Raw genomic sequence first — 12078 nt, forward strand, 5'->3', positions numbered from 1 at the left:
ATCATCAAAATATTTTTCGCTCATTAATATGACTTGTTTGTGCTACTGCTTACTAATATCTTGTGTTGTTAACATGCCTATTAGAAAAGGCATTTGGATTAAATCTGATTTTACATAAGGCAAAACTCACTTATCAATTAGGCTGTGACTGCATAGGTGTTTTTAGACAAATAAACAACTTAACACACCGCTGTGGCACGCGAGGCTAATAATTCAGAACAAACTCTTCAAAGCAACTCAGCATTACATTTCAACTGAGGTTTTGATATTTTCTTACCCCTTATCATGTCACCGAAATGGCGACTCGGTGCCTTGAAAGCAATGAAAATCAGAGGTGAAAAAAATCCCCCCCAAAAAGAGAAATTTGAAAATGAGGAGTGTGAGAAGGGCGGGAACTGTCAGGGGAAAAAAATACAGGAATTGCTAATTTAAGCTTGATCGGGATGGGAAAAGGTTTGTGAACGGGCTGTTAAAGATACAAAATATAGTATTCTCCACGGTTGACATTTAGAGATATTTAAATCGCGTGACATGTATGATTAATACTCCAGTTATTTTAAGGACGAATGGGAAATTAGTTTTGACAATTATTTTGGTAGGCTGCTTCATACAGGCCTGTCGCACAAGTAATCTAAAGCTTCACTTCTCGGCTGTCAAGGTGCATTTTGTTGATTTACAGACGTCTGCAGATAAACAGGGTAAAGTTGGTAACTTTGATAAAGGTTGTGAAAGTTTAAAATAGTTTAGAATGTCTCTTAAGATTCGATTTTCTGACCGTTGGAGCTCTTTAAGTGTCTTGGCTCAATTGAACATCACACATACATTGTAAAGTCTGGTATTTTGGTGAGTTTTTTTAGTCAGTTAGAAAATATAAACACTCTGAAAATAGTCTGAAGGTGTGACACGAGTTAAAGCTCTAGGAGGAGATAGTGTTAAGTAGTCTAATAATAATAATAATACTACAGAGAAAGTTAAAGCTATTGCTTTTAGTGTATGTCAAAGGAACCATCACCATATATCACAAAACATCATTAACTGTAAGGTAACAGAGTCAGCAAAGATATCGCACACATATACACAGACACCATCCATACGGGCTGGTTTCTGTCAAGATGTGTTGTTGATCCTATCCTGTGTTGTTTGGCAGTGGCACATTTTACCGCATTGTTCGTCTCTCTCATTGTCTTCATCACGCTCACAGTTGCTGCGGCGCGAGCGCACATCAACGCGCGAGCGCTGTATTTGCGGATTTTAAACTGTTGTCTGAGCGCGCTCCGAAACTAAGTGCGATTTGATGGACACTTGTTTGTCCACATTAGAAAACAACACTGCTTGTTTTCCATGATCTCCCACATCATTTTTGAACGGCTGCCTGTAGGCTATGTAGTTTATCCAAGACTAAGATTCAACTTCTGGTAAAGATGCTTTAAAATGTACAGGAAAAAAATTGATCTGAGGCACTGCGTATTTACAGCAGCATTTTTGTTTGTATGATTGTGTATGTGTGCTGTGGTGGAACAGAATCCCACTGTGCTAAATGACCCGTGACTGAAGTCTTCCATGTCAACCCTATGATTCACACTGAGCCCCACGTCACCACGCGCGCACACACACACACACACACGCGAGCGCGCGCGCGGGGGCTCAAACTGACGCCATGCACAGGCCTATGAAAGCGCGCGCGTAGCGCAAGCTGAGCACGCATCATAAATATTGTGTTTCGATGATGTAGCGCGCAGGCATCTTCTTCAATGCCCTGGATGTTCGAGGAAAAAGTCCTGCGACGTGTTGATCGAAATGATTTCTATTTTGTGTTTTGTTTTATTGGTACAGAAAGTGAAGGCGGACTCCAAGCAAACAAACAAACAAACAGCGAAAGTGGAGGGGGGCTTATCGCGCCAACAAACCTTTGAGTGAGAAACGAGAGACACGTGACTGGTTAATGCTCACTTACACGATAAACCTAGAAAAATACACAACATCAGAAAAATCTTCGTCCACTCATTCACATCAAACCGAAACGTGTTGCCAAGTTGTGCTTTATTAAGCTTCGCTCCACTTATACATTAAACAGCAACATGTTTTTTTTTTTTTTTTCACTCAATACTCCTTTTCCCTCTCTCACCATCTGTTAAATCATGGGGGAAAGGGGGGGAAAAGTTGGGAATTAACAAGTTTCCACATGTTGCAGGTGAAAGTGGCACAGTTTTTAATTATACCTGGACTCCACTAATTCCAAATACTTAATATAACAAATGGCAAATCAGCTCCTAGCTGCTCCCTGGATAATTGGGACTCGCTGTACTCAGAGTTTCTTTAGCGTCTGCTACATTAATTAACGCTGCAATGAACCCAGCCACAATATGTTCTGTATTTGTTCAAATTGATTCCCCTGGTAGCGTCTGTGAAAGGTGGGAAAGCACAGGACGATGAGGCTCCAACCTGAGTTTCATTAATTCAGCTCAAAACCCACTAGGCCTGCCACTGCTCCCATTGAGCTCTGTTTGAGCTGGATAGTATAGAGCTAGCTACGCTTTACCGACCAGATTAAGTGGCAGAGCTAAAAGTGATGCCAAGTGATTTGGATTAGGGTCTATTGCTTTTGCTTTCCAGGACAAAGATATACACATAAAGTGTAAACTAAGAGGTTTATGTTAGTGATACAATGTGTCTTTTCAATATGTGTCCATCCAGTGAGATTCCATAATGAATTTCAAACAGAGCGGCATATTAAGTCAGGCCTTATGGAAGCAAATTAAATTTGTCCCTTGCAGTAAAATCCACAATGCATGCTAATCTTAATATACGAATATAATGTGCTTCCCTTTGGAGATTGCTGTCAGCAGGTGGGCAAAAATATCAGCGGATTTATTCTTGGAGTATCAAACCTAAAGACTACAAGTGCTAGATGGAGATGAACCAAAAAATTGATATATTTGTCCTCTTGTTTTTACAGGAAGTCATGCGTCTGAACACATCTGCACAATTCTTTTACTCTTCGATTTTCAAGGGAGGAAAATGAAACGGTTAGTATAATATTTATCCACCCCCCATTTCTTTTCCCTCTTTTTCTCACTCTCTTTCTTAATCAAGCAATTTCATCATCCCTCCTCCACTCCCTCTCTTTTTCTCTCCCTCGCCACACACGCACACCTAGAATAATTATCCCGATCTGTGGTAGAGAGTGTCCTTCTGTCTACCAGCAATGTCTGCATTAATGGCCTCTCTTTCCCTCCTCTGGAGTCTCTACCTTTTTTGGATTAATTTCAGCTCGCCATTCTTTCTCGTTTTCTCTAAGAGGATTGCGCAGAGAAGCCTGTTGTACGCCCACACACAAAATCTCCTGTCTCCGCCCTTATGTGCTACAATGAGAGATAATGGTTAAGAGACAGGATATCGAAAATGAATGGCTTTACATTCCATAAACACATTAAAATGAGTTCTCTTTGTGTGTGTGTGTGTGTGTGTGTGCGCGCGTGCGTCTGTATGGGTAAATGTGACGAAAAGGGTATGTGAAACAGAAAATAGAGAGGGTAAGAGGGAGGGAAAGAGAGAAGGACTACTTTGTGTCTGAGTGTGTTATTAAGCTTTGTGTTTTCCAAAGCAAAACTCAGACACTTCCAACATTTTGCCAATGTGGTTTTTCTTAGCTCACAATATAATGAAATGCAACTGACAGGCTTTCTTCCTTACATATTTGTTATATCTCTAATTTCCATTAATATCATATTTTCCTCTTTTTTTTAAATATAGTAATTTATCTTTATTTTATGGCATGGCATAGAATGTTTGCTTCAGATTATTATTGTTATTGTTGTTGTTGTTATTACAAGAACTATAAGGTTTTCTTTCCACTATTTATCTATTTGAAGATATTTCAGTGACTCTTCTACAAAGATTTGTTGCAAAACCCATCTCAATATTCATTTGCTTACGTTTTATTTGTTGAATTTAAACATCATTACATATAGCTGCATAGTGGGAAACAACAAGAAAATAATAAGCTAAACTCTATAGGACTTAGTAAGTTATTGTAATATTATTACTAATGAGAGATAATTGACTGTGACGGCCATAATGAGTCAGTTCCCACTAATAGGGTTTGCTTTAATTTGCCCATATCAAAAACATTTGTAGTAATAGAGCTAATGTCCAGATGGAGAGCGGCCATTGAATGTTTCTGAATGCAGTGAAATTTTAGACTTCTGAGACTATTTATATTTTAATTTGCTTTCATATAGTTGTTCACAACTGAAAAAATAAATTCACAAATGGACACAAAATCTGTTATGATATGGGAAAAATAAAACAATAGAGCAGAAAGTGTAATGTCACATAACATGACATTGCACCACATATACCTCTGAATTTGGTATATATCAATCATAATTATAACTATGATAATTTGTTTTCAAACATAATAAATGAAAACTGTGACTGTTTCCAACAATATTAGAGAATAGTATTCACTGCAGATTCATTCTGAGCAGCACAAATACCTGATTTTACAAGGATTCCTCTCTTTGTCTCTGCTTTTCTTTAAGTTGGAGGCTGTCTTGTTAGACTAAAAGTAGATATTCTGCTAAAACCTACATCAGAAAATATCCTGTTAAATTTCTGGTAAAAACTGGTAGCTGTGGTTGCCAGAAATTCACCGTAAAAATATTGTGACAATTTTCAAAGATTTTACAACATTTTAGTATATTTCATTAAGCTGATATAGTTGCTATTATACCAAACTACTTGAGCTATCAAAATCTGCTTTTTACCTTAAAATGTACTGATAACCACTATAATATATGTGGTACAAAAGAAAGTCATGAATCAGAGTTCATTGTAAATGGCTTGTCTATAAAAGATGACCAGTGCTTGTATACAGACAATGCACAGGGTCATACACACATGACACTAGAATAATGCAATTAGTATTAACTAAATAATAGAAAATGTAACACAAAACATACATTGCTGATAACAGAATAACATAATTATTTATGTGTATATGTATATATATATATATATATATATATATATATATATATATATATGGTGATGTGTCAAGCATCAACTTCTGGAAATATCCTTTTACTGTTGTCACTATAAATGATATGAAAATTCATATTTTGTTTGCTTGCAAATCAGTATTTTACAGTAAAATTATATATAATGTGACGTTAAACCATTTACATTTTTTTCACCGTAATGGTAAAATTACTTACAGTTACCAATTATCAGCTTTTTACTGTAACATTTTTACAATGACAAACATCACAGTGAAGAATATTAAGACAGTTGATTGAAGCCTGATACAACCTAACAGACAAATTTGCATTTCTAGCAACGTATCTGTGGGAGTGTCCCAATAATGAACACTCATTATGGCCACCAGGACAGCGAGGCTCCTCCCTGACAGAGTGCCTGTGCATTTGTATACATGAATAAATGTAAAGGCATCTGGAGGAGCTGAGAATATATGCGTGAATATAAGTGTCTGTGAGAACACGAGAGAAGACAGACAGTCAGTATGACTGAAAAACACTCCCTCTCTTTAGCCCTCTCGTTCCGTCACACACACACACACACACACACACACACACACACACATAAACGCTGTCTCACCCAGTTGTAAGGCTGCTTTCTGGTGACATACAGTATGTGTGAGGCATATGTTACACAAACATTGTCAGCGTACCACCATTTTATTGGTAAACAACAAAACTCAGTTTGGTCAATAAATGATCCGTGGGCGTGCCATCGAACTCAGGAAAGCCTTCGGCGAGTCCCTCAGGAGCGCCCTGCTGCTTTTGCGTCTTTTGTTCAAAAATTCTTCAATAAATAACTACTCTTTAATGAGCCTCTTTTTTGGCGGCGATGCGTTTTCAGACGTTTGCAGCCAAATGTCTTTTGTTATTTACAGCAGCTATTTTCATGCACGCCTGGCGTCGTCGATGTAAAATAACAGTAATTGCTGGATCGTTTGCAGGTTGTTTAGCTTGTGTACCGAGCCAGATGAGAACAGTTAATGAGCACAGCTTCCAGCGGCAATTAGTGAAGCAGTCGTGTACATCACAGATGATTTGCAATTAGCTAGCTACATATTATATACACTATGCCAGGAGTGCGCTAGGCGCTTTGGTGTGTGTTTGTTGGAAGGGGGGGTCGATTGGCAGGGGAGAAAGCTGTACGCAGGGATGAAGGGGACACGGGATGAGATTCTAGCGAATATTCACACCTATTCCTCATGGGAGACCTGTACTTGAGGGGATTAGGCCCCTCCTCCTTTATTCCGCTTTACGTTATGTTAATTGGCTTAATGGTCTGTTTCGGAGACAAAAATTATCCGTAGTTGTGCTGCAATGTGAGGCCTACGATGCCTGGGAAGATATAATAGCATCGCACATATGCAACAATGACGTTTTTATAGTTCGGCTGTCGTAATCGCAAAATGCCTTTAAAGGTGCAAAATAATACCTATATCTATAGCCTGTGTATTCGAGGCAATTTGTTCAGTGCTAAAACATGGAGATGTATTCTGGCTCCTATAGAAGGAGCATATATGTCAAAAGAGCCAGTGTGTTCACGGTTTATAATAGTGCCATGCATAGGAGGGGGCGGGAAATCACTTTGGTGGCTGTTTCTTGCATGACATCATACAGCACCCTCTGTGATATCTGGTAAGACTGTCAGGTCCTCTGACAGACACGCCAGATGGCTCTGTGTGTGTGTGTGAGGATTATTTCATTGTTGTTACACTCCAGGATAGCAGCAACGTTGACACCTTTTAGCTGCTAAAGTTCAGACCTTAAAACATGAATGTATTAGGAAAAATACAGCCACTGAAAATCATTTGCATTTATCTACCGGCGGACTTTCTCTGAAGCTGGTTTGGTCATCTGGATGGGAATTGCTACAAAGTGTGTAACGTATATTTTCAGTGTCGCTATCAGCGAGGCATGGAGGAGTGGATTGTCGCTGCCATGTTTATACCACGTTCTGCTGTGATCTGACCTCATGTAGTTTCATTATTTATAAGCTTGAACATAATCACTGTACATTTCTTTTTCTTGCTTACTTCCTGGTGACTTATATATAGCTCAGGAGCAAACTGAGACATCGAGCAGCGTATAATATTAAGGTCAGAAATCTATTGATACCTGTGTTTATTAGGTGAAAAATATTTCCGTACATACTGTGGTGCTTTAATGGCTGAGCTTAAGGTTTTAGTCTCGTTTCTGACAGAAAACATGCCGCTGTTAATTTGCCTGCTGGGACAAAGGAGAGCAGAAACTGAAATGCGTGGTTTGTGATATGGCTTCGTATCTCCCTGACAGGACCTATCAAAATGGCCACCGGGTGACAGACTCTTTGGCAAATTTCTCACTTGTGGAGATTAATTAGACCACCAAATATGACACTGCAAGATGTGTAATGATGGACAGCTAAATAAATATTTTAAAACAGGATTGTATAAAGCTGTAATATAAAGGAAACTGGGAATAGTCACACTTTTTACTCCAGAAAACCCATTGTATTTATTCAGTGAATAATGTGTCAGTTTCTTTATAGGCCCTTAGGCACATTAAATACCAAGGAAAGAAAGAAAATAGCATATAGAAATAATACACTATTGGTTTGGCCAACAGAAATTGTATATAATAAGTTTAAAAATTACATCATGTAATAAAATTGTGATCCCAACCTGACAAAGTTACAGTCATTACAATTAAACCTTTAATCTTTATTACATATTTGCCTTCTAGGAAAGTATATACTCTTGTCCAAATGTATGCCTGAATGTGTGGTCTTATTGTGTTTACTCAACATACATTACTATAGTTCTGTTAGAACATTACCAGTTACTATCAGCACTACACTCCTCTATTGCACTCCAAACTATTTCACAGAACTCACATATAAACAGTTCATTTATATCACAAAAATATACACCAACAGGCCACTCCTTCAGCCCAAAAAACAGCTCATGTCCACCCACATACATAGTCTGCAGTGTGTAACTGTGACATCAGCATTCTCATTCTAGCAGTTCAGTACATCAGAACATTTTTAAAGTTAAATTCAAATGATTCACTTGCTGTGAGACATTGATGAGAGCAGAGGGAAAGAATATTTTCTTCATATTTTAAATGTATCATTTAAACCAGTTCATCAGAGGATTTTCTGTCACATACAGTGGTCTGTTAATGTATTAAGATTTTTAGTAATTTCTCTTAATTTTACTGAATTAATTCGAATTTTGAAATGCAGAAGTTTGCAATTCTATGTATAACAGCTTAAAAACTATTTTTATTTGGGAAAAAACATACCACCATTAAGGCATCATTAAATACTAAAGGACATTCCAAAGAAGTTAGAGTTGCATGATAACAAATGCATAAATTAGGAAAAGGGTTTGCAAGTATACAAGTGTTTGGATGTCCCAGTGGACACAGCTGGGGTAATTATCAGGAAGCTAGAGAGACTAAATAGAAAAGGTTGTACCTAAAAATGCCCCAGCAAGGCCAGCAATCATCTGAAAGAGGAAACATTCATTAGCAAAGACTGGAGAAAAGCTGTGTGCAGTATAGTAACCATAACTAGAAACACAACCTAGTTGTGTTGTAAGAAAACAGTCTGGTAAGATGAGACCAAGACTCATCTTGTAGCCGAAATTCAAAATGATCGATGTACTAAAAACCTGCTATTTTGGAGAAAAGCTACAGAATGATGGCACAAAAATGGGTCAAATTAACATCAAGTGGATCAAGCGCGACTTGGTCAATATCCCCAAATGATTACAGCAAAATGTTGTTTTTCAAAATATTAAGATGAGGTCATTTGTTCCCATAGCATATTTACATTTCCTTTTGTCAAGAATGTTCTCTGACATAAACAATGTGACATTAAAATAATAGATTTTTTTTTTTATTGTGCTTTTTGAAAGGAAAATGTCAGGGGTCAGGAAATTCTAGAATATGAATCGGCTAAAATGAGCAAATTGTACTTGGCATACTTTTGCGGCCTATAGACATTCCTTGACATAATATTGTGACAGAAAGTCCTTTGGAGAGCAGGTACATATGAAACATGCTTAATTCATATTCTTGCATTTTTACGAGGGGCACCTGCAAGTTATTGGGTAGAGGTCTGAATACTTTTGCAAACCACTGTATAATTATAAACTCTACAGCCTAAATGTTAAGTCAGCAGAGTTGTTGTGTGATGCCAAATCAAAGAATGAACAACTCCATACATTTGAACCAAAGAACATGGTTTGTTAGGGGCGGCAAGAGAAAGGACAGAGCAGGGGTGTTCAATTTACAGGTTTGAAACTGTAGATTAATGCCGTCTCCCGGGAATCTATTATCTAGTGTACTCATACATGCAACAGTGACCGCCATCCGCCCTAAATCCAGCCACACCTTGTACCCAATTAGGCCTGTCCCTGGCGACTGGGCAAGGGGAGGGCCTGCTGAGGTCTGCCCCGTGCTAACGAGATGGGTGACAAGCGAGTCATTAGCGGCCTGTGACTGTAGAACTAGTGATGTGAGCCATTAGGGGACAGTATCCGTTCTCTTCAAGTCCCAACTGAACGCAAGCTATGCTTCCACAGTCCCTGCCTGCCTCCGCAAGCCAATTAAAGTTGTTATTGGGAGACACAAAATAATTAAAGGTGCACTTTGTTGTTTTTTATTTGGGGTGCTGAGGGACCGCCCCTGGCAGTGTTGCAATATGTTTTCTGATGTTTGCTTTTCAATTTCCCAGTTAAGTATCAAAAATAAGCCCTGGCCAGCATAACGAAGAAGCAATTTCTCATGCGAGGGTGTTGTAATCATGTCAACTATTTACATACTGGCATGATCGTGTTTCTTTATGATGTTATGAAAACTAAACATGCCAATTGTTGATAAATAGCCAGCTTTAATAGTTGTATTACACAATCTATCTTGTTATTATGATCAAGAAATTTAAAATACAAACATGCTCTACATTTTTATGTTGCATCCATGACAAACAAAACATTGCATTTTTGGTCTATATTTCAAAATGAATATATATATATATATATATGCTTATTGTTAATTTTTGCTTGATGTAATAAAATATTAGCTGATTTATTGTTTATAATGCTTTTCATTCATTCATTCATTTAGTTCTTTCTTTCTTTCTTATTTTAATCTTTAGTTAGCATATGTAACCAAACCATTCTAGCCCTCCATAAACCAGTATTTTTATTTAATTTTTTGTTCGAAGGTATGGACTTCCTCAGCACATCACTTCCATTGTGGGTTCCATTGTGCATGTATTATAATTTGTATAGATTTATAAATGCTCTGCAGAGGGCTCTGTGACTCTACATCTGTTTTTCAAAGTAAACTTGTTTGTGAGCACATTTTCACTAGAGGATTCCCTAGGCCTCAAATTAAATGTCCCGTAGGTTCCAGAAGTAGACAAGAGACGGAGCAAGGAGAAGATACGCATTATATGCACACACCTGCAAACAAACATGCATAAATCACAAACAACTTGCCACATCATTTCATCTACACCCTAAAACAAATACGATGCAATCAAGAATCAACTGTATAGTAATTACATGCATCTGTCACCACAAGCACCTTTACATGGCCTTAAAGGGATAGTTCACCCAAAAATGAATATTCTGTCATCATGTGTGAAAAAAGTGTCAATATATATATTTAGTGTCTATAAATGAAAGTCAGTAGGGTTGTCTTAGAAAAGACAGTTGAAACATAATTCAGAATAACATTTTGAAGAAAATAAGTCATACAGGGTCAATCATTTTTAATTAATAATTTAATAACATTTTCACATCAAACAGAAATAGCAGCATTTAAGGCCCCAAATTTTCTTTCACCCTCAATATCTTTTCCACCAATCAATATGATGCAGTTAAATGCTGAACAAACACAATAGACTGACTATGTGCAGGCCCAACCCAAAACACTTTACTTCACACATCTATCGGGGTATTGGCATTTACATACCCTGTTATATATGCTTCCTATTGTTATTTGAATTTCACCCAGCAAAACTACAACATTCTAAACAGGACCTTTTTGCAGAGTCCTCAGAAGTGTCATTACAGAAAAGGCGTCTTCGCTGTGGGGATTTAAATCGCTGCCAAAGTCACAATCACAATGAATATAAAACAAACAGAATCAGCCAACGAAATGAAGACTTTTCGCTCAAGTAGTCTCTCCAGATATTTAATATGCATCCCTGCTGACCACATACTAAATAAACAAGATCTGCACAACAAAGTTTGTGCTGGAACGACGAGCTGTCAGTGTCAATCTCACTCACAATATCCAAAAAAAAAAAAAAAACGTTATAGTTTATCGTATGAAATGAACCTTTTGTATTACCCACTGCATCATGAACTTGAGCATTAACAAATAGTGCACAGTTTCATGGGAAAGCAGGGAACCAATTGCAAATCATTTGAATTGTAAGTTTTGTTAGCTTTGAAGATGTCTGCAGAAAAGATAATGAATGGTAACAAAAGGTCAGTGAATGAAGGACTGAATGAGATTGAGCATGCAGAGAGGGCACAGTGGCTGAAGAGGCCTACAAAAGATTGATGAGTGGCTCTTGTCAAACAATGGTTTCACATCAGACATGCTTATTTTTCTTTGATGCATCCACTTTAACCCTTTGATTGCCATAACGAGTTTATTTCAGATCTGTGTACACCCTATATTTGACGAGTGGTGATTTTACATTGTACATTATAGAGATAAATAGTTGATTCTGAGCTTCGAATAAAGAAAAAAAGATGTTTTTAAAATGAATCAGATGTTTATGTTTATGCATGGCCTGACATGACCTCAAAATTTCCAAATGATAAATGCATATAAACAGACGATAATATTATAGCGATATTTGGATCACAATATGAAAATACCACTGAAAGGTGTTACATCAATAAAAAATGTTAATATTTGTGATTCTTAGGAGCTTCTATGTATATGGTTCTACATTTAGTGTATAATTATTCAGAATATATTAGGATCGTTTTCTCACTTGGTCCTTGAACTTTGATGTGTTGTGCAATTA

At 37.4% G+C, this 12078-nt stretch overlaps 1 protein-coding gene across 4 annotated transcripts in view; it reads left to right on the plus strand.

Annotated features, from left to right (window-relative positions):
- The first annotated feature begins 656 nt into the window (after positions 1-656).
- Positions 657-12078, plus strand: part of prkd1 (protein kinase D1) — a 56153-nt gene continuing 44731 nt past the window's right edge. The window contains exons 1-2 of one of the 4 annotated variants that reach the window (XM_058749743.1): positions 657-698; positions 2957-3026. The gene's annotated coding sequence lies outside the window, so the exon portion shown is untranslated. Of the gene's footprint in view, positions 699-2820; positions 2847-2956; positions 3027-12078 lie in introns of those variants that run through there. The other 3 variants (XM_058749740.1, XM_058749739.1, XM_058749737.1) reach the window with 3 other exon arrangements.

Source organism: Onychostoma macrolepis, chromosome 17, assembly GCF_012432095.1.
Source record: "Onychostoma macrolepis isolate SWU-2019 chromosome 17, ASM1243209v1, whole genome shotgun sequence".
Taxonomy (NCBI): Eukaryota; Metazoa; Chordata; class Actinopteri; order Cypriniformes; family Cyprinidae; genus Onychostoma; species Onychostoma macrolepis.